We start from the raw sequence: 23,679 nt of genomic DNA, 5'->3' as shown, positions 1-23,679 counted from the left end.
AGTCAGTAGAACATGAGACTCTTGATCTCGGAGTCGTGAGCTGGAGCCCCATGTTGGGTGTAGAGATTACTTAAGCAAATAAGATGTTTAAAAAATCCTTTCCAACAATTTCCTGGAATATAGTTGTGCGTAATAAGTGCTATCATTATTTTTATTATTATTATTATTATTATTATTACCAACACTACTATTATTAATCACCATCATCATTTCTATACCTATAGCGTGGGCTCTGTAGGCAGACTATTTAGGTTTAAATACTACTGCCAAACTTCCTAATCTTCCTAATCAAGTTACTTTGGGCAAGTTTATATATCCTCTCGTTGGCTTTCCCCATCAGCAAAAAAGGTTTACTCACATGGAGTTAACAACAGTATCCTCATAATAGGATTGGTGAAGACTAAATCAGATATGCCACAAAGTGCTTAGGATGATGCCTGGCATACTGTAAAGGTTTGCTTGCTACGCGTGGACAAGGGCATAGTTTCCGAATCATTGAAAAGCAACACCCATTCCCTGCTTAAGTCATGTCAGAGTTCCTCATCAAATAAAGACATCCTTCCCAACTTTTTGGAAAATCAGACACTTTTTAATATAAAAAAAAATGCAATGACCATCACATAGCAACTCTAAATACTCTAAATATCTGTAGGAGACTTCGGCGATATGCCGCACCCGGCTGATTTGGACAGGTGACGTGATGTGATCGGGTCCCCCTCTGACATGAACATATAAATATGTTGGAAAAGATATACTACGTTCTAATACATAAGCAAACTCAAAAGAACAAAAGGAACTTTCCCAGGATGAGGGACTGAGCCCTCAATGCAAAGCTAGAACAGACCCCATCACTGCTTGCTGGAGTATATTTCCCTATGCAGACCCCAGGGTTTGGGACTGGGACTTTAACACCCAAGTGGAACAGGTGAGGAAACCTTTCACCTGCACAAGGTGGAGAGCCAGAATCAGCCATTTTGTTAAAGCCCGGAGTTGTGAAGGGTCATCTCAGCCACAAAGAGAAGAATTAAAACTCCATTCACTAACCTAGAGAAACAGCAACGCCACTTTCCATCTGCTCTCAGCTATGGGAGAGAAAAACTCTCCTGCAAGAAATTAAGACCTCAGGCTTGTGCCATGAGTATATGTGGGGGCCAAATTTATATCATTATCCATGTGCTATGGAAAAACCACACTGAGAAACTTATATGAAAATTTTATGCATAATATCAAATACCAAGAAACCTGAAGAAGAAGAAAAAAAAGAACATCTCTGTAGGGAACCTTACACAATCCAGAAGGCATGTGGGCCCCACACACACACACATATACACACACTCACAGAAAAAAATCACAAAAGAAAAGAAATATTACATAAAATGCTTAAATGGCAAGATTCAACAACATGCTAGCTCCAAGAGACACATTTTAGCCTTAAAGTAGAGTGAAACTGAGTGAAGGGATGGGAAAAGACATTTCAAACAATGGTCACTGAAAAAAAGGGGTTTAGCTGTCAGACAAAATAGCCTTTAAACTAAAAATGGTAAAAAGAGACACAGAGGGCTATGAAATAATGAGAAAGGGGTCAATATATCAAGAAGATATAATGATTGTAAATATCTATGCACCCAACACTAGAGGACCTAATTATACAAAGCAAAAAGTAACAGAGCTAAAAGGAGAAATAAACATACAATAATAGTTAGAGACTTTCGTACTCCACTCTCAACACTGGATAGATCATCCAGACAGAGAATCAACAAAGCAACAGCGTATTTAAATAACACTAGAGACCAAATGAACCTAACAGCCATATTTGGAACGTCTTATACAACAGCAGAATACACATTCTTCTCAAGTGCACGAGCAACGTCTTCTACGATAAACCATATGCTAGGGCACAAAACAAGTCTTAGCAAATTCAAGAAGACCGAAATCATACAGGGTATCTTCTCTGGCACAATGGCGTGAAACTAGAAACCAGTAACAAGGGGAAAACTGGAAAACTCACAAACACATGCCAAATTCAACAACATTCTCCTGATCAACCAATGACTCAAAGAAGAAATTAAAGAGGAAACTAAAAAGTTACTTGAGGCAAATGAAGACGGAAACACAACATGGCAGAGCTTGTGGGGTGCAGCAAAAGCAGTTCCAAGGGGGAAGTTCATAGCAGCAAACACATTAAGAAGCAAGAAAGATCCTGAATAAACTCAATGCCTTAAGGAATTAGAAAAAGAAGAACAAATAAAGACCTTTCTTCTGAAAGGAAATAATAATAGAGTAATAATAATAATAATAATAGAATTATTATATAATTCTATTATATAGAATTATTCTATTCTATTCTATAGAATAGAATAATTCTATATCTATATCTATAATTCTATTATTATATAGAATATATATACATATTATATATAATATAAATATTATATACTATATATTTATATATATAGTATTATATATATTATATAATATATAAATATATAAATAAATATATATAAATATATAAATATTATATATAAATATATATAATTATATATTTATATATAATTATATATATTCTATATTATATATTAATATATATAATTATATATTATATATAATATATAGAGAATATATATATTATATATAATATATATTATATATACATATATATGTATATATGTATATATAATATATATTTTATATATGTATATATTCTATATAATATATATATAGAATATATATATAGAATATATATATATACAATTCTATTATTATTATTATATAATTATATAATTATATAATAGAATTATATAATAATTCTATAATAATAAAATTATAGATATAGATATAGAATATATCTATATAGATATATAGATATAGATCTATATAGATATATTCTATATCTATATCTATAATTTTATTATTATAGAATTATTATATAATTCTATTATATAATTATATAATTATATAATAATAATAATAGAATTAATTATAGTAGTTAAAAGAATGAAAAATAAAGAAATAAATATCTCAATAGATACAGAAAAATCATTCAGCACAATTCAACGTCCATTCGTGATAAAAAATGCAACAAAATAGGCACAGAAAGAATATATCTCAACACAATAAAGGCTATATATGACAAGCATACAGCTAATTTCATAATAAATGGTGAAAGGATACAATCCTTTTCTCTACCATCAGGAGCAAGATAAGGGTGCCCACTCTTACTGCTACTATTCAACAGAGTACAAGAAGCCCTAGCCAGAGCAATGAGGCAAGAAAAAATAAAGGTATCAGAATTGGAAAGAAAAAAGTAAAATTGTCTCTATTTGCAGTGACATGATTTTATATATAGAAAATTCTAAAGACTCAACAAAAGGGTTGTTAGACCTAATCAGTGAATTCTGTGAAGTTACAGGATAAAAAATTAACACACAAAAATCAGTAGCCTTCTTATACAATAATAATAAAATTTCTGAAAAAATGATCCCATTTACAAAAGATCAAAAACAATATAATAATTAGGAATAAATGTAACTAAGGAGGTGAAAGGACTCTATTCTGAAAACTAAGATTTTGATGAAAAAAATTGAAGAAGACCAAATACATGGAAAGGTATTCCATGTTCACGGATCGCAATAATGAATAATGTTAAAATGTCAATATACTGAAAGCCATCTATAGATTCAGTGCAATCGCAAGACTCAATGGCATGAAAAATGCAATTCTAAAATTTGTATGGAACCACACGAGATCCCAAATAGTGGAGAAAATCCTGAGAAAGCAAAACAAAGCAGGAAGTGTCACGCTTCCTGACTTCAAGTTATTTGTAAAGCTACGGTTATAGAAAACAGTATGATACTGGCATAAAAACAGACCAATAGACCAATGGAACACAGTCAAGAGCCCAGAAATAAACTCAAACATATACAGTCAAGTAATATTTGACAAGAGAACCAAGAATATTCAATGAAGAAAAGTCTCCAAAAAATGGTGCTGGGAACATTGGGCATTCACATGTAAAACAATAAAACTGGACCAATTCTTACACCACTCGTAAAAATTAACTCAAAATGAATTAAAGACTTCAATGTAAACTGAAACCAAAAACCCCTAGAACAAAACTCCTTGACATGGATTTTCATAACGATGTTGGGGATATGACACCTAACACACAAGCAACAAAATCAATAAACAAGTGGGACTACATTAAATTAAAAACTTGTGCACAAGGAAACCACTGACAAAATGAAGAGACAACTTCTGGAATGGGGAAAAAAATATTTACAAACTATAGATCTGATAAGGGGTTAATTTCCAAAACATATAAAGAACACATGCAACTCAAAAAAAAAAAAAAACCCACAAATAACTCTATTAACAAGTAGGCAAAAGACCTGAATAGACATTTCACCTAAGAACATCCACGGACGGCCAACAGGCACATGAAAAGATGCTCGACATCACTTACCCTCAGGGAAACACCAATCAAAACCACAATGAGGTATCACCCCATGCCTGTTAGGATGGCCCCATCATCGAAAAGATAAGAGGTCACAAATGCTGGCGTGGACATGGAGAAAAGGGAACCCTTGCACACGGTTGGTGTGATGGTAAATCGGTGCAGCCACTATGGAAAACGGTATGGAGCATCTTCAAAATATTCGAAATAGAACTGTATGATCCAGCAATTCCTCTTCTAAGAATATATACAAAGGCAATTAAAACACTAATTCAAAAAGATATCCGCACCCCCATATTCACAGCAGCATGATTTACAATAACCAAAGTCATAGAAGCCACATAAGTATCCACCGATGGATGAATGGATACAGAAGGTGTGGCATATACACAGTGCGGTATTATTCAGCCAACCAAACAAGGAAATCTCACCATTTGCAACAACACGGGTGGACCTTGAAGGCATTATGCTAAGTGAAATAAGTCAGACAGAGGCAAATACTGTGAGATCTCACTTATATGTGGAATCTGCCAAAAAACAAAACACAACAAAACAAACCTCATAGAAATAGAGATCAAGGGTGCCTGGGTGGCTCAATTGGTTAAGCGTCCAACTCTTGATATTGGCTCAGGTCATAGTCTCATGGTTCGTGAGTTCGAGAGCCCCAAGTCAGGCTCCGTGCTGACAGCTGGGAGCCTGCTTGGGATTCTCTCTCTCTCCCTCTCTCGCTCTCTGCCCCTCTGCCCATTCGCGCTGTCTTTCTCTCCTTCCGAAATAAATAAACGTTAAAAAAAAAAAAGTAAAAGAGATCAGACTTGCAGTTACCAGAGGTGAGAGGTGGGAGGAAGGGAAATTATAGAAAGATGGTCAACAAAGTATGAACCTCCAGCTATAAGATAAATAAGTACCTGGGATATAATGTGTGCTGTCTATAACACTGCTCTATGATACACAAGGAAGTTAGAGAGTAAATCCTGAACATTCTCATCATAAATTTTTTTTGTCTTTTCCTCTTTCTGTTCTTTTTATTGTATCTGTACAAGAAGATGGATATTAGCAGAACCTATTGGGGTAATCTCTTCACAAGGTATGAAAATCAAACCATCCTGCCTGAAACTTGCACAGGGATGCGTGTTCATTATTTCTCAATAAAACTGGGGGGAGGGGGGAGGGGAGGAATTAAAAAACAGACAACAACAAAAGAAAAATCCCCAAAATGCAAACCACAAAGTGCTGTGTATCATCAGGGGGAAAAGTGAAGGGAAGAAAGAGTTGAGGGGAAAACTAGCCTTTCTCCTGCGGTCTCAGAATGTCAGCTGGAGCTGGGAAGGAGTCTTTTATAAGAGAGATAATTCAGAGCGCAAAAATCTCCCGTCAGGGCAGGGACAGCCTCTGGGTTGAACAGACCGACAAGTTCACCTCACCTCCGTGGCCTGGCTGCTCCACAGGTGCATGTGGCCCGAAATAAAGGTATAAATTAACAGCACAGCTATGGGGGCTTAGCCCGCCAGTGCCCTCCATTAACCTTCCACCCTCCTCTGCCTACAATCACCATGTGGAAAAAAGATCCCCCGTGTGGCCTGGCAGAACGTAACGCAAATGTTTCACGGACTTTTGAATTAAGAAAGAAAAAAAAAATCCTAACTGTAGCATAGAAAAGACATAGCAATTTAGGGTTTGGCTGTTTCCTATGGAAGGTGTATGGGGTGTGTGTGTGTGTGTGTGTGTGTGTGCGTTCGCGCGCACGCGTGTTTTATCCCTCCTCTGTTTTTCCCCTTAAAAAAAAATAATTGTTAAGTTTTTCAACGTTGTGGCCTTAGGAGGTAATTTGCTAAATAGGACAAAATTAGCTGATTTTTGGACCATTTAAAAGAACATTTCTTTTGAAAGCATATAAAATGTATTAAAGCAATCTTCGAAGTCTTTACCCCTGCTTGAGATTTTAATTTACTCCAAGCTAATAAATTATCCCCCTTCTCAGGAGCTATTGAAAAATTTCAGTTAAATCCTTTTTAAATTTTAATGTGTTCAATTGAATCCCGAGCAATTTAGACACACACACTCACAGCTTGGGGTGGTCAGCTCAGCAAGGCAAGACTGAAAAGGGGTCAGATTAACGCGAACCCCTCCGCCCCCCGGGATTACCAAGGTGGTATTAACGAAGGCGGTTTCTGCCCCCACGTACAGGTCTGATTGTTGGATAATTACTTTTCCACAACAGCATTTAACAAACGCCCCATTTGAAGGCCAAGACCATTGGCTCTCCAGCTGGAGGAAGCCGCAGCGAAGGCAGGAGGAGCTGGAGCTGGGGACGCGAGGGACGGGGCGAGCCGGAAGCCCGGTGGCTCTGATCCTAGACCCAGGCGCCACCTTGGATCTGGGTCCGTTCGGTTGCAGAGTCTGCCAGAGCACAAAGGCTCACTTCATCTCGGGCAGGGCTCTGCCTTACTTCTACTTATCAGAAATATTTTTTCAGCCTATCAATTATTATATTTGAACACTGCATCCCCGGCTCGGGGGAGCCTTTAGCAAGCTGTAGCAAAAATCAATCCAGTTTTACAACTTTTACCTTGGCAGACCTCCAGGTCTTTAGCTACGTTACCCGGGAATTTAAAGATGCCATAGCTCTTTCGGTGGCACGGGTGTATTCCTAAGTGCGACACGTCCTTGATGATAACGATAATTTTGTGAAGTTTACGCGGCGCAGCCTGGGCAGGGTTAACTCCGGTGGAAGTTGCGAGTGTCACCTGGTCAATAACAGTCATGACAGCAGTGGTTAGCAATACTCATTGTTTTCTCTCCCGTGGCTGCTCCTTCCCGTCTTGTCCGTTACGCACGCCGGCAGCCCGGAGCGCTGTTATTTGATGGGGTAGGAGAACCTATTGCGTTTGGTACGTCACCAACTGGGAATGGAGTCCGAGTCCCATGTGGGACGAACTGGAAGACTGAGCTAGGATGTGCACAGCTTGACCCTCCGCAACTTGCCTCTTTCATTGGCCCGGGGCGGGTGCGGAGCACAGAGCGTCAACCGCCTGTCAGCTGAGCGCACGTTTGCGTGGACCTCGGGACAGGCCGGGAGAGAAGGCTGCGTAGCAAGAGCCAGGGTGGCATGATTTAAGAGGATACGGTGTTGCTCAGGGAAGCATTTACTACCTCGCGAAAGCCAGGAAATTTGGGCTGCAGCTGCTGTTCTCGGATACGCCAGAGTTGGTGTAAATGGCAGGAACGATTGGCAAATTTTAGGCTTAAGAGCGTCTGTGAACAAATGGAAATAAAGGAGGAAGGCTCACCTTACAGCTGCATTTTGAAGAGACTTGCACGTGGATGTGTTTGAGAAGCAACCAGCATCTCTATCCCTCTGGTGAATCTGCGTGGATAGAGAGACGGGGGAGCAGATACGGCTGGTTTTCAGATTCCTTATTGTGGACGTGTGGTTCCAAATGTGGTTGACCTGGTTGCTGTGCATCTCATTTCTTGGCGTTCTCTCCGAGCATCTGACCAGAGGCTTCCAGGACCCTCTTCCTCTGTTTGAGGAGGTCTCCAGGGAACGTTTTGGTAGCTATGGTTGCTGTGAAATCAAAACTGAACAGGCATTAAATGAAAGATAAGTGTTCAGAACGTGAAATTTTTTGAACACCAGCAAATTTTGAAGTTGGCAATTCTCCCACTCTCCTTCCTTCCTTCCTTCCTTCCTTCCTTCCTTCCCTCTCTCCCTCCTTCCTTCTTCCCTCCTTCCTTCTTCCTTCCTTCCTTCTTCCTTCCTCCCTTCTTCCTTCCTCCTTCCTTCCTCCTTTCTTCCTTCTTCCTTCCTTCCTCCTTCCTTCCTTTTTCCTTCCTTCCTTCCTCCTTCCCTCCTTCCTTCTTTCCCTCCTTCCTTCCTCTCTCCTTCCTTCATTTATTCAACCCTTCTGTTTCTCAGTTATAACCTGTGATGATAAAGCAAGTTCATATGTAAGATTTCTACGTTTATTCCAAAGGCATTCCAGATTTTTTGTTGGTGTTTTGTTTTGCTTTTTGCCTTTTATGTTTTTTTTTTCATTTTTATTTTGCAATAACTATAGGTTCACAGAAAACCTCAGGGATGGTACGGAAGTGTGGTGTGCCCTTCATCCAACTTCCCCCAGTGGTTACATCTTATCACAGTATTTATTTTATTATAATACCACAATATCACACAGGGAAATTGACATCAGTATAACACATATGTACAATTCTATCTCATCTTACCACATTACACATTCCATATTTGTATAGCCACAATCAGGATAGAAAGCTACCCCGTTACTATCCTCCTGCCTCCCCTTTGTTATCAATATATATCTACCCTTCGCCCCCCACCATCCCTAAATCCTAACAACTTCTAATTTGCTTTTCATCTCTATCATGTTGTCATGACAAGAATAACATCTAATGGTATCATTCAATAGATGATATTTTGGCCTTGGCTTGTTTTCACTCAGCATCATGCTCTGGAAACCCACCCAAGTTGTTGTATGTATCAACAGTCTGTTCCTTTTTATTGTTGAGTAATATTCCATGATACGGATTTACCACAGTATTTATTTAAACATTCTGTTGTTGAGGGACATTTCGGTTGCTTTTAGCCCTGGGATATTACAAATAAAGCTGTGACGAACAACCACGTACAGTTTTGCATGGACAGAAATTCTGATTCCTCTGGAATAAACGCCGAGGACGGCATTTACTGAGTCATACGGTAAGCGTATTTTCACTTTTAACTATACTGCCAATTTTTCCCAGAGCGGCTGTATCATTTTCCATTTTACCTGACACCATCACTGTGTGAGAGATCCAGTCTCTCTGCATCCTCACGAACATTTGATATTTTCACGCTTTTTATTTTAGCTATTGTAATAACTGCATGGCAATAGCTCATTAGGGTATTTATTTACACTTCCCTCTGTGGCTAACGATACTGAACATCTTTGGCATGTGTTTATTTGTCATCCCTTCATCCTCTTTGGCGAAATGACTCTTCATGACCTTATCCCATTTAAAAAAAATTTTTTTAACGTTTATTTATTTTTGAGACAGAGAGAGACAGAGCATGAAAGGGGGAGGGGCAGAGAGAGAGGGAGACACAGAATCGGAAGCAGGCTCCAGGCTCCGAGCCATCAGCCCAGAGCCCGACGCGGGGCTCCAACTCACGGACCGTGAGATTGTGACCTGAGCTGAAGTCGGAGGCTCAACCGACTGAGCCACCCAGGCGCCCCGACCTTTTCCCATTTTATAAGTGGATTGTTTGTTTGTTTGTTTGTTTGTCTAATATTGAATTTTAGGTATACACCACAACCCAGTGCAATTTATTCCAGGAATGAGAGGGCTGTTCAGTGGTCAAAAGTCAATTCGTTTAATCTACCATATTAATAGGCCAAAGAGGAAAAACCACAAGATTGAATCAATTGTTGCAGAAAACTTATTGAACAATTCCAACACCGTGTATCATAAAAACTTTTTTTCAAAAAAAAATATAGGAATAAAGGACGTCCTCATCTTGATAAACATGTTTTTAAGCCCTACAGCTAATACGACACTTCGTGGTGAAAGATGGAACGCTTTCCCCCTAAGATTGCTAACAAGGCGGGAATATCGCATCCATCATTGTGCTGGGAATCCAGCGAGCACTACTTAAAAAGTGTAGTCGGGGCTCCTGGGTGGCTTGGTCAGCTAAGCGTCCGACTTCGGCTCAGGTCATGATCTCACGGTCCATGAGTTCGAGCCCCGCGTCGGGCTCTGTGCTGACAGCTCAGAGCCTGGATCCTGTTTCAGATTCTGTGTCTCCCTCTCTCTGTGACCCTCCCCCATTCATGCTCTGTCTCTCCCTGTCTCAAAAATAAACTTTAAAAAAAAAAAGCGTAGTCAAGGTGCGACAAGCAGCCTCCACCGACAGTGCCTGGGGTAGGGGTCGTTACACAGGGAAAGGAGTGTGAGGGGAAAGCGTTCATTACCACCCAATGGGAAGAAAGCGTTGCCTCCCCTTGGCCTTGTCCGAAGCAACTAGAGCCAGCTTAGGGTTGAGGCATCTTGCTACAGCCTCACAAGAGTGACAGGAGGGATGGGGGCCACAGATACTGTGTGGGGTTTGTCAAGCGTAGAGCATTTATTGTATACAAGGTCTCTGTTGGGCTCAGCCTCGTCCTTTGGCTTTCCTCGGGGCTCTTATGGGCTGCATCCATTGGCATTTCCAGGTTGCTGGCTTGTCCAGTATCCAGTCTGGGATATATGAAGCCAAAAGAAAGCCCAGGAAACCCAGTCACGTGTCATTTCTCAGTTGCCACAGTCCTCAGCCCACCTGCTTTGTCTCCACTTAGCAAGAAGGACCGGGAAAAGTTGATCAATTCTGTCTTCCCGGAAGCGGAAGTCTTTTGATGTCTTCCCAAATTATTATTTAGTTTCAAGATGACTCTTTCCCGTGACAGTTCTATGACTGGATTCATTAATGGACAAATGAGTTATTTTTTAAGGTATTGAACTTTACCACATGAGTAGCATTTGTGTTCATTAAAATTTGAAAGCAAATATAAACAACAAATAGTTCTGATGATAACTGCCTCATTTTAATATTTATGTAGAAGCTACTGCATCATAAATATTGAGTTATGCTATTATCCCTGTCTATCCTGGCTTTTAATAAATGTAAAATCTGGCAAATGTTACTACATCTATTCCTTCGTTAGCTTTGAACTGAAGAATAGAAAATATATTCCCTTATTAAACTTTGAGAAATGTCTATGTCTACAGATCCCGTTTACCGATTTCTTTCCCACTACCAAATATTCTCCCAGACTTGCCCTATCTTCATCATTTTTGTAAAGGCAGATAAATATGACATTATTCACACACCTTTTAGCTATGAAAAAGCAGTGAAATAAGTTGCTTCTCATCTGCTGGTGGTTTCCTTTTTAATGATTTGGAAAAGAGAAGAAGCTGAAAGGAAAAGATGGGAAAAACTATGAGGGTACTTCTGGGCCAAGGAGGTGTATGATAGCAAGAGGAGAAGGAGGAGAAAAACTGGGCCGAGAGGCGTGAACAATAAAAGGGGTATGAAGGATGATTTGGTGCTGTGGTTCTGAGGCCAGATTAAAACATGCCTTGAGGTTGGGACCCAGAATTTAAGTGTCCATCAATGGACGAATGGATAAAACAGACGTGGAATATGTACGTCATCGAATATTGCACAGAAGTGAGAAAGAAGGAAATCTTGCCATTTGCATCAACATGGATGGACCTTGAGGGCATTGTGCTTAGTGAGATAAGCCAAAGAAACACAAATCCCTTATAGGCGGAATCTAATAAACCTGAACTTGTAAACACAGAGAGCACAATGCTGGGTACCAAGGACTGGGGAGATGTTGTTCAAGGCTACAAATTTATAACTCGTAGATAAATACATTCTAGAGATCTGATGCACAACAGAGTGATTGTGGTCCACAATATTGTATTATGAATTTCGAAACTGCGAACAGACTAAATCTTAACTGTTCTCAACAGGAAGAAACGATGAGAATTACGTGAAGCCGTAAAGGCATGAGCTAACACTACCATAGTAATCACATTGCCATAAATAAATGTATCAAACCAACTGATTGTGCACCTTAAACTTATACAATACAAAGTCTCCTATTTGGGAAACCAGCATATCAGTAGCTCTCAATAGTGGTCTTCTCAGGACAGAGGAACCGTGTCATCAGTAGAAACCCAGCACACTATCTGATGCCTATCGAGCCACAAGTACACGTGTCAAGGATGAAATCCACTGGAGGGACACTACCCTTAACAGGACTTTGGGGTCCAACACCTTCCGAAGGGCATAGCCCCGTGGAGATTCCAGGAAAAAAAACACATACATTTAAACACAAACACATGAAAAGCATCAGTGCCAACATACACGTTCAAGTGTTGTTGTTCTAGTCAGCAAGTTCGGGAATAATATTTCAAACCTCCCTCAAGCAAGTAGACCGGCGAGCGCTTGGCAATGGTAACTGCCAAGAACTGTAGAAATACATTTCAGCTCGGGGAGTGTTGCAACTGTTTCATAAAGGCTACGGGTGTGCTACATTGAGAAGGATACTGAGGCAAGAACAGGAAACAAAACCACGGGAGAGGGGGGGTGAAGAAGCAGAATGCCGTGGCGTCGTGAATGCAAGGTCTTCGTGACAAGGGGAACTGGAACTCGCAGGATACACACATTATGTATGGCTTACGGTACCTAGCGACAAATCACACCCCGACTTCGCCGGTACAATTGATGAAGGCAGTGCAGCGTCACGGGTAGGGCTCGGGAGCCAGATTGCACAGGTTCAAATCCGGACTCCGCCATTAACCGGGTATGTGACCGTAGGCAATAGTTAACCTCCATTAACCGGGTATGTGACCGTAGGCAATAGTTAACCTCTCTGGGCATCGGTGCCCCGGAGAATCAGGGAGAATGCTGGAAGCATAGTAGCTGTCTCAAAAAAAAAAGTGTGAGAATTGAACGATTTAAGTTTGTAAAGCACGGGCAGATAATAAGCGCTACGTAAATACGTATCGTTTCACTTGCCATTGTTACTCATGAGTCGTTCCCTAACATCTTCCTCATGTCTTTACACAAACGTATCATGGTCACTGGAATTTTTCAGAAAGGAGGGAAAATGGGCAATGGAGCAGAGTGACAGACTTCTCCTCCAGGACACGGGGCCTCACCCAACCATGGCTCCTTACTGTTCCCAAGACCATCTTCTGGTAAAGAACAAACCAGAGAGGCTGGAGATCAGACAAGCAAGCGCCGGGTATGGTTGGCCGCTCATCATGGGCCATCTGGGGGTGGGTCTGGCCACATCTGCGGACGGTATGGTTATAGCTGTGCCACGGAGCCACCCTCATCCCACGCTGCTGGGCTCTCCAAGAGGCGGGCGGCCTGGCATCCCTACACCTGCCGGGCCGAGTGTGAGAGGTCCCCCAACCTCCTGCAGGGGCAGGCCACAGACAGTCTTCCGCTTGTTTTTCTTCCAGTGGCAAACACCAAGCCCTAGCATCATAAATGAGAAAAAAAAAAGTCACCAGCATGGAGCACGGTGCTAACAAGGCCAAGGCTGAGTCTTAAGGCCACAAATGCTTTCATTAGCTTTGCTCAGATTCGGCAAACCGTTCCAAAGACCCGGCCAGCCTTGTCGCAAATGCGTTTAGGATAACCTATTACCGTTGCCAGAAGGGCCGCTGGTAGCTCCGACTGAGCACTGTTATCCCCAAGGGAACAAGGTCAATGCCAGTGTGATGTGTGCCTCTACAGCTGTCTGTCCCATTAGCTCACCATCAGCACTCTTTGCCCTGGTCCTTGGGCTCTAAATTGATTGACTACTAGTTGCACAGAAGGCATGTGCTACTCTCTCTAGAGCTACAAAATCAAATAAGAAAACAGAGGGGAGGGGAGCCGTAAGCAGGGGAGAAAAGAATGGGAAGAAGGAAGGAAAGGGCAAGAAGGAGGGAAAGAAGGAGAGCTTACTCTCTACAGTGTTCCAATTACCGAGGGGCTTTTTTAAATACAGTGAAACCTTGGTTCGCAAGCATAATTCGTTCCAGACCGTGCGTGTAATCCAAAGCACTCGTATACCGAAGCGAATTTCAAGAACCGTGGGCACAGTTGTGATCACGTGATGTTCGGCGTCCCGCACTACTCGTATTGCAAGGCATCGCTCATTTATCGAGTTAAAATGTATTGGAAATGTTTGCTCGTCTTGCGGAGCACTCACAGAACAAGTTACTGGCCGTCCAAGGTTTTACTCTGTATATTATCTCACTTAATCCTCGCATCCACCTTACGGGTAAAAAATGTCATATCCATTTACACATGAGAGTAAGGGCCGGGTAGCTTATGGTTTGGAAGAAGACGAGAATAAGGAACATACACAAAATTTTCAGTGGCCATCGCTCCATGTGTTGGAGCTTACAGTGGTGATGGAGGGGGTCCTGGGCTGGGATCAGCAGCCCCGGGTCCTCCCCGAAGTCACGAAGCTGGCCACCTCTGTATAGATTCCATGGTTCAGCAGACTAACTCCCAGTGACAGATTTTTTTTTTCCAATATTCGTACCAAAAATTCCTTTGCAGCTTTAAGATCTCAAAATACTTGCTTTCTTCTGAATGGAGCCCCTGAAATAACTTAATGCCCATGATCTTTCCAAAGACTTAATTCCTTATGCTAATGCACCAAATATTTCACTCCTTTCAAGGCGTCTATGCATTGGCCCAGCTCTTTCTCACCGGCATCCAAGAAATTGGGTAAGATAAAAATAAGGGTTTAAAAAAAGGTAGGTATTGGGGCGCCTGGGTGGCGCAGTCGGTTGAGCGTCCGACTTCAGCCAGGTCACGATCTCGCGGTCCGTGAGTTTGAGCCCCGCGTCAGGCTCCGGGCTGATGGCTCAGAGCCTGGAGCCTGTTTCCGATTCTGTGTCTCCCTCTCTCTCTGCCCTTCCCCCGTTCATGCTCTGTCTCTCTCTGTCCCAAAAATAAATAAAAAAACGTTGAAAAAAAAATTTTTTTAAAAAAAGGTAGGTATTGATCTCAAGTTATGAAACTGGTTCAGAAACTACTCTTTGGTACTGAATATTGGTCTGAGCTTTCTGGAGCTGTTGAAGAAATTCTTGGAGGTGGTAATAATGCTGCTTTCAACCAGATGACTGGATCTGCAGTATTCCCGTGGTTTCCACAAGGACCTTTCAGAATCTTTATGCGAGGTGACTGTGTAAACAGACAGAAAAGAAGTAAATTCTCACAACGCATCTGCCCATTTCCTTCCCCGTTCACCTCTTCCCTTCAGGAAATGTGAGGGATTTTGGTCCACCGACGAGAGCGGTCAGGAGAGGGCAGGCACCATCTCTGAGGGTGCCCCGGGGCCACCTCTTCCCCCAGTGCCAACCCCCGCAGCCAGGCACTCCCCCACCTGCCAGGAGTCCCGTCGTGTGGGCTGACCTCCAGCTGGATGGGGCAACTGCAGGAAGCAGACGCCTTCCCTATCCGGGCGCCTGGAACCCGTCTGCCACACTCAGAACATTCTCAGCTGGGTGGCATTTCATGTTTGTGTTTTGACTAGTGTGGGATGTGGCTGCAAGGGAGCAGGGGGATACAGATGAGGGCACTTAGCACTTCAAAGACCTGGAGGCCTTCTTCCTAAACTTGAGAGTCAAGGAGAGAAACCAACCAAGGTGGGCAGGAGCTGGGATGCTTGGCGACAGCCCAGAGCACAAAGGGAGAGGGGCTGAGGCAGTCTGCAGGGGTCCACATCAGGCAGGAAGGGAACTAAAGGCTTTAAGAAGAGAAAAGGGAAGCTGAAGCACTGGGCGCTTTTGTTATAAGGTGAGGTGAGCACGGGGGGCCGTGGCAAGAGGAGCCCGAAAAGCAGAAGAGAGACTGAGGTCATCCAGGTGGCTCTTTGGGCTACTGAAGAGGGCTTGGGCTCTGAACTGCCAACACTCAGCTCCGTCATCTGTCCGGTCAGCTTTGTCGTCCCTCGACAGGCACTCTGCATGGGGCCTCTGTGAAACCTCCCACGGGGCAATTTGGTTCCTTCAAAGAGAAGGCAGCACAGGGAGTGACCTGATTCCAGGGGAGAGATGGCCTCCGAGGGAGAAAATATTTAAGCAATAACCATGCTGGATGTGTGCTCCAATTAAAAGGCGAGGCATGCTATTTACGATCTTTCCAGAGAAACCTTTAGCGTGTATTCACCGAACTACACAACACCAAGTATGAACAGGAAAACAAAAGGAAGTGAGAGAATCCAGACGGTGGCCACTGATGTCAAAGGCATTCCCAAGCAATTGACCAAATTGCTGGCTTTTTATCTGAGTATTTGATATCATGGACATAAAGCAGAAAACAAACTACAGGGAAGTTATATAACTAATGGATAGATTTTTTTTTTGACCTTGATTATTCGGTATAAACCTAAACAGAGCGAGGATGTATCACCATAGAAGTTCTGGAAATCTTAGTTGTTTTTGTTTTCTGAGAAAGCAAGTGCTGGAGAAAAAAATGGGAGATTGTCCTTCCTTAAAAATTAAGTTTCTTAGCTAGAACTCAAAACACTGATCTCGAATTCAAAAGGTGCATCTCTTGTGTCTCCAGCAAAAGTTCCCAAAAACAGAGTAGAGAATTGACACTACCCTTAACAGGCTTTAAAATTGTCACGTGAGGGGCGCCTGGGTGGTTTAGTCGGCTAAGCCTCTGACTTTGGCTCAGGTCACAATCTCATGGCCGGTGAGTTTGAGCCCCGCGTCGGGCTCTGTGCTGACAGCTCAGAGCCTGGAACCTGCTTCCGATTCTGTGTCTCCCTCTCTCTCTGCCCCTCCCCTGCTCACACTCTGTCTCTGTCTCTCTCAAAAATAAATAAACATTAAAAAAAAAAATGGTGAGCTGTTAGCAGTTAAAGCGACTTCTTTGGCATCGCAAAAAGTACATGGAGAGCACAATAAATGCAAAATGGAAACCATTATAATTGTCAAATAATATTTTGGTTACTCCTTTTTGTTACCCTTATGGTTAATCTATATTTATAAAACAAATACATTATTGGCATCAAAAAGACCTCCAAAGGATCTCAGTGGCAAGAAAGATGATTCAAACGTTTCCAGAGGCTGAGAGTATGGGACATTTGTTAATGACAAGAGTACTGTCCTTAACTGAATTTCCAAGCTCGTGTTACCGCAATGTCACTATCGAAAGTTTAAGAAACTCAAAATCACCCAATGCCATTGAAATTTCTGATCTAAGAGAGAGAATTCCCTAAGAGTTCAAGGCCAATGAAATGGAAGAAAAGCCAAGGTTTTAATCGTCACACTGTTGATCAAATTCTTCACCAAAGATCGATGGAACATTCTCGTCTGGTTTTGCTTAATTTTTGACCAGAGGAGGTCAGAGAATAGCCATAGGAGACAACCTCTAGTAACCATAGACCTTTTAAAACAAAAACAAAAACAAAAAAAACAGGGGGGCCAGGAGGAGAGTTCTCTGCCTGCTCCCCATACCCCGAGCCCTCAGTCAGCTGTCCTGAAGGACAAGAGACCCCTACATGGGTGAAGGTAAAAATGGAAGAAATGGAGAGGCCGGTGCCTTGTGCCAGTCGCTGTGCACCTGCTAATGAGGCTGACATGTTTGGACTAAGCAACCCAATTTGCATTTGTCACTAGAGTAAGACATTAGCAGTGTGAATATTGAGAGGGACAGATGTGCCCCAGCAGGACTCCCACCTCAGAAAGCCTGCTGTGCTATCGACACCAGGGAGGCTGACAGCCCAGGGGACGCCCCTCGCCTCTGAGGGGCCCGTGGTCCCGCCAGAAACCGCAGAAGAATAGAGAGACATATGTCCGTCCTCATGGCCCTGAGGTCCTGGCTAATGGACGGGGGACAAATTGGCTGGTGCCCCATTATGTGCTGAATTCACAGTGCTCGCAGACTGCGGCCTTTTAAATGTGGAGGCCCTTCGTCTCTTCTACCTCCCCACCCACCTTCCACCCACCCTTGCCGTGTTCCTGAGAGATGCAAAGACCTTACCGGATTTGACTCTTGTCTGAGCTGGTGTATGTTGCTTCATTAGTGTCACCAGATCGTCATTCATCATCTTCTGTTTTTTCCAAACCTCTAAAAAAAAAAAAATAATAACAGCCCATTAAGTACAGTTTAGAGTAGCTGGTATTATCCCCCGGTAAATGGAAGCCATGTTGTAGTATATCTGATTCTCTCCGTGGGCATATCTTCATTATAAAATGAGAATTTCACAGTGGACAAAATTAGAATTGCCAGCCGGTAATATTTCTTTATGCAACCTCACGGCTTAAGGCAGGGGTCAGCGAACTTTTTCCGTAAAGGGCCAAATAATAACATGGCAGGCCTTGCGCGTCTTTCACAACAACTCACCTTCGCTGCTGTAGCCATAGACGGCACAGAAACGAGAGGTCGTGGCCATGTGCCAATAAAACTTTATTTTCGGAAACCAGTAGGAGGCCAGATTTGTCCCACAGGCTGGAGTGTATTGATCTCTGATTTAGGACAAGGGCTGAATGCACAAGTTGCAGAATTCGGTCCCGTTTTGGAGAAACGGATGCCCCACTGCATCAGAAGCAACAAGGCGGGGGGGGGGGGGGGTAAAAGACAGGTTCCCCAGAACCTGACCTCAGCTCCTGCTCTCACAGCTGAATGACCTTGGCAAAGTCACCCAGCTTCTCTAAGCCTATAAAACGAGGATGTGGCCTTCTCTCGGGCACCAGCTTGTGGTTCGTATTAAGTGACACTGAGGTGGTGTTTTACAAGCTTGATACAGTGTAGCAAAGAGTAAATACACCATAAAGTGCTAGTCCCTCTAAACTCTGCAACCTGTGTTTCTAATCCCTTCCCTTGAAACGCTCCCACCTTCTAATCCCACCTTGAAACGCTCCCTTTCCCACAACCCCCCCCGAGCCCCCTCTTTCTCTGACCGCTCTCTCTCAATCTCTGTCAAGTTTTTGCCTTTCTTCTCCTCTGATCAACTACCTGGGGGTGCTCTCAAAGGTTCTGGCCTCGGCCCTCTTTTCTCTCCTCAGGTGATGATATGGTCAGCGAGGAACCTCCCCCTCTGCTCTCTTAGGTGTAGGGACTGGGAGCCCACTAGTTAAACTGACAGAAAAACAGATTAGGAATAGAGAAGACAGATTTTGTGTGTGTGCATACATACGTGGGAGTTCACAGAAAAACAGGACTCAATAAGATGGTTAGAATTGGGGGGGTAAATACCATCTTAACAGGGGGAGGGGAGGGATAGAAGGATACGGATGGGAAAACACGTGACTTCTGAATAGGGGAAGAAGTGAAAAAGGGCATTGTGGGAAAACAGATGACATTTAGGAAAGATAAATGGGCCCTTACGAGAAGACATGGCGATATGATCGTTTTTTGACCATGTCTGTTTAGGTGGGGTGCCGACTTCTCCTCTTGGTGATAAGTCCATCTTTCTTGGTTTCGGAACTTCCAGGGAGGGGATTTATGACAACTGACGTCTTTGGGGAGGCTCTGTTCATAGGCAGATACGGGACTTCCTTCCAAAAAAAAAAAAGAAGAAGGAAAGAAGAAGGAAAAGGAAGAGAAGGGGAGTGTGGAGAAGGAGAAGAAGAGGTAGACGCAAATGCAAGAGAAGGAGAAAAAAAGAAAGGAGGGAGAAAGAAAGAAAGAAAGAAAGAAAGAAAGAAAGAAGGAAAGGAAAGAAGGAAAGAAGGGAGGGAGGGAGGGAGGGAAGGAAGGGTGGGGAGGAGGGAGGAAAGAAAGGAGGAATGGAGCGAGGAAGGAAAGAAGAAAGGAAGAAAAGTCTATTCTCAAATGCCTTCGGCTCAAAATAAATTTTTTATGCCACAGTGGCTTATTCTGGAATCTTTCAATACAGACTCACTCTCACACTTTCAACTCCTATCTCTGAATCCAGGATTCCCACACGGTTCTCTCTCCGTTCCAGCCCATCTTTAGGGAGCTCCACCCACATGCACCTGTCGCTGCCCTGGCCACCGGCTAAGCCCCTGTCGACAGCCGCAAGGTGCACAGGAAGCTGATGGCCCAGAACCTGACTCCTGTGCTGACACTGCAGTCCCCCGGGGGCCACGCTTGCCACTCGCCACGCCCAAATCATGGCCAACTGTTGCAGTTTCAACCTCAAAACCTCATCCTGTCCTTCTCTCCTCTTATTTCAGATCTTCGCTCTCAGCCGGGCACCGAAGGCTCCTTGGACCAGACTTCCGTCCACTTTCCCAGCCGCATGGCCTGCTTGTCTGCTTAAAACCAATTCTGCTTGTCAAGCCTGGCTGTTTTGTTGAAACAGAGTATCTTTCTCCCCTTTCCCCACGCTTTGCCCTCTGCCTGGAATGCCATCGCTCAGGCCCACCGCTCAAAATCCCACCCATCATTCAAGGCTTTTGCCAAGGGCCACTTTATCACACTTTGGTAGCAGGGACACACGCTTGAGACTCATTGCTCCTGGACATGTCACTCTAGGCACTTACCAGATCCTGCCCTGTGTTCCCGTTATTTGGGTCTTTTTCCCTCATCGGACTGCGGTTCCTCGAACTTAAGAATGGTCCCTCGGGGCGCCTGGGTGGCGCAGTCGGTTAAGCGTCCGACTTCAGCCAGGTCACGATCTCGCGGTCCGTGAGTTCGAGCCCCGCGTGGGGCTCTGGGCTGATGGCTCAGAGCCTGGAGCCTGCTTCCGATTCTGTGTCTCCCTCTCTCTCTGCCCCTCCCCCGTTCATGTTCTGTCTCTCTCTGTCCCAAAAATAAATAAACGTTGAAAAAAAAAATTAAAAAAAAAAAAAAAGAATGGTCCCTCATGTGCTGTCCCCTGTGTCTGCTGGCAGTTCCCTACAGACAGCAGGCACTGAGAGGCCGTGTGTTACATCCACGGTTCCTGGTTCCACATTTGATGCAGGGGACACACGTGGAGGAATCTGCATGTGTCGCTCCTCGGTGGCGGGTGGGGATGCAAAGCCCAGCTGTGTCCTAGAAAGCTCGTGGCCCTTGGCCAGCCCATCTTCTGCTCTGCACCTCTCTTTATCCCCCTTGACGTAAGGGTAACCCTAGCGCCTACTCTTGGACAGAGGCCATACTTAGGCCTCCGCTCCCAGTAGCCTAGTCTCCATGGATCCTGCCCATAATCCAGAAGGAGTTGTAAAAGCTGAAAGAAGAGGCAATGAGGCATGAATCTTGACCCTTTGGGTGCCCAGACCTGTCATGATATTTGTTGACTCAAGAGGAATAGATCAAGGTTGTATTTAAATTACTATATATATATATATATATATATATACACACACACACATATATATACACACACACTTAATTATGTTGTCTGAACTGGGCTTTGGGGAAGCTATCGTGCCTAAATTTAGTCCCTGTGTTAGCCTCCTGTCATTCATGGCCACTGCAGAGTGAGGACCACAAAAAGCAAAGGGTCCCCAGAACTGCAAGGTCTTTCGGATTCATGGGCCTGTATGTGCTTTGGAGGTCCCCAGACCTGCTGCCTCTAGAGAGCTGGGGAGACCAGGGCTGGGACTGGGACACGGGCAAACCCAGAAGCACACGCAGAGAAGCCCTGAGATGGCCAGGCCCAGGGAAGCTGTCAGCACATGCCATGTCATGTGAGAGTCACATGGGAGAAAGTCTGGAAAAATCCAGAAAACTTGTGTTTCACTTGCTTTCCCAGCAGCACGTAGAGGCCCAGTCCTAGAACCCACAGCCCTAGTAAGATGCCATCAGGGAAAGAAAATCTAGATAGGTTTTCACTGGAGGAAAATATTTCGAGGGGGAGAAAAAAACCTCTCTTGAGAGGAACTTTCTGAGGAGAACAGAGCATTTTCCAGTTGTCTATGGTTTGAAACCCTGTCTCGAGCCTTAAGATTTTTGACTTGCAGCTCTGGGCCCAGTTCTTCTTGGATTTGATCAACCTTCTTGGTGTGTTCAAAGCCTTGAAACCTGTTCCACGAAACTGAAAGGGGGGGGGGGGCAGGGAAGAAAAGCCTGAGTGGTCTGAGTGAGCCTCTGACGTTATTTCTTCCGTCGGAATAAATTTTGCCTCCAAGTCTGGCAGATTATAAATGAAAGAGCTACATTTTTAGAAGCCGAAAAAAATTTTTAAAGAGAATGAAGTAGAAAACATGAGATAATAAGCCGTCACCAAACTGTCCTCTCTCAAACAAAAAACTATGGTGGGGGGGCTGGTACCCAATGATAATATAATAACTTCACAACTTACTGACCACCGACTCTGGGGCATCTCTTTGGAGTGTAGCTGAAATAAAATCTTAGTCCTTAAAGAATTAAAGAAATTTTAATTTAATCAGAGAATCACAATTAACGAGCCCAAGAAAGACAGAGCGTAACTAAAACACCTTAAAGGGGCGCCTGGGGTGGCTCAGTCGGTTAAGCATCTGACTTCACCTCAGGTCATGATCTCACAGCTCTCGAGGGTTCGAGCCCCGCCTCATCGGGCTCTGTGCTGACAGCTCCCAGCCCGGAGTCTGCTTCGGATTCTGTGTCTCCCTCTCGCTCTGCCCCTCCCCGACTTGTGCCAGCTCTCTCTCTCTCTCTCTCTCTCTCTCTCTCTCTCTCTCTCTCAAAAAATAAATACACGTTTGAAAAAAATTTAAGTGAATAAAATAAAAATAAAACACCTTAAATACTCTGCAAACAGTTGGAGGCGGATGAACATCTTTGAGTGTCTATGTAAGGAATCTCCGACAATATAGAAGAAGAAAGTTAAGAAATATTAACCCAGACTCCTCTGAAGGAGGAAAATAGACCAAATGTTTCTCGACAACCCTCCTGGCTTTATTAGACAGACTGCCCTGGGGCTTGAGCACCGGAGAAGTTGGGAGGGTCCAGGACAGGTGCACTCTGCTTTCAAATCATAATGTGTGAAAATTCAGGTGTAGAAAAAGACAGACTGAGTGAATCTTCACTCAACAGGGAGATTTTGATCTGGAAAGAAGTCCGAAGCGTAGAATCACCTGAAAAACCCTCGAGTGCATTTTGAATATGATCCAATTTACGGAAACATGACAACACGTTCTTCAAACAAAGCCGTCTATTCATGTGCATAGATTACAAATCATGCTTCTGCCTCTGCGCTATCTTTGCAAACGTGTGGCAACCCTGTAAAGGACGATGGCCTTCCTGCTTGTGCGTTTTGGCTTATTTGTGTATAAAGAGCGGATGACCATCTGAATACACTTGGCTTTCATAAATACAAATTTACATATCAAGGATTCACATTTGACCCTGGATTCAGTGATGCCTACCATCGTGGAAGGTCTGTGTCAACTCTGGGAAGGAAGGGCAGCTCCAAAATAAAACGTCTGTCAAATAAAGTATCTATTCCTCTCCGTGTCTTTTCCTCAAAGCAGCCAGGAAGCAAGCCGAGGGATTTGAATGGTCTTCCTTCTAGTCGCTTCTTTTTCTTCTGAAAATAGTTGACGGAAAACCGTAAGCTAAAATAATTGTAAATTCCATAGCTCACCGAGAAGCCATCATTCTCTTTTATTGGCATGGAAAGCCAGCCTGCTGAAGCTCCCAGCAGCGACCTGGAGAATAATTAAAACAGGGAAGTTGCCCGAGGAAAGGCACCTAAGGTTTTGTCCACAAGTGAAGGGAAATGGTGAGGTGAACGATCAACCAACAGCCTCAGTTCCTGCCAACAGTCCCGTTTCTTCACATCCAG

The sequence above is a fragment of the Prionailurus bengalensis genome, chromosome A3 (assembly GCF_016509475.1).
Source record: "Prionailurus bengalensis isolate Pbe53 chromosome A3, Fcat_Pben_1.1_paternal_pri, whole genome shotgun sequence".
In the NCBI taxonomy this organism is placed as follows: Eukaryota; Metazoa; Chordata; class Mammalia; order Carnivora; family Felidae; genus Prionailurus; species Prionailurus bengalensis.
Note: the sequence above shows the minus strand (reverse complement) of the source record.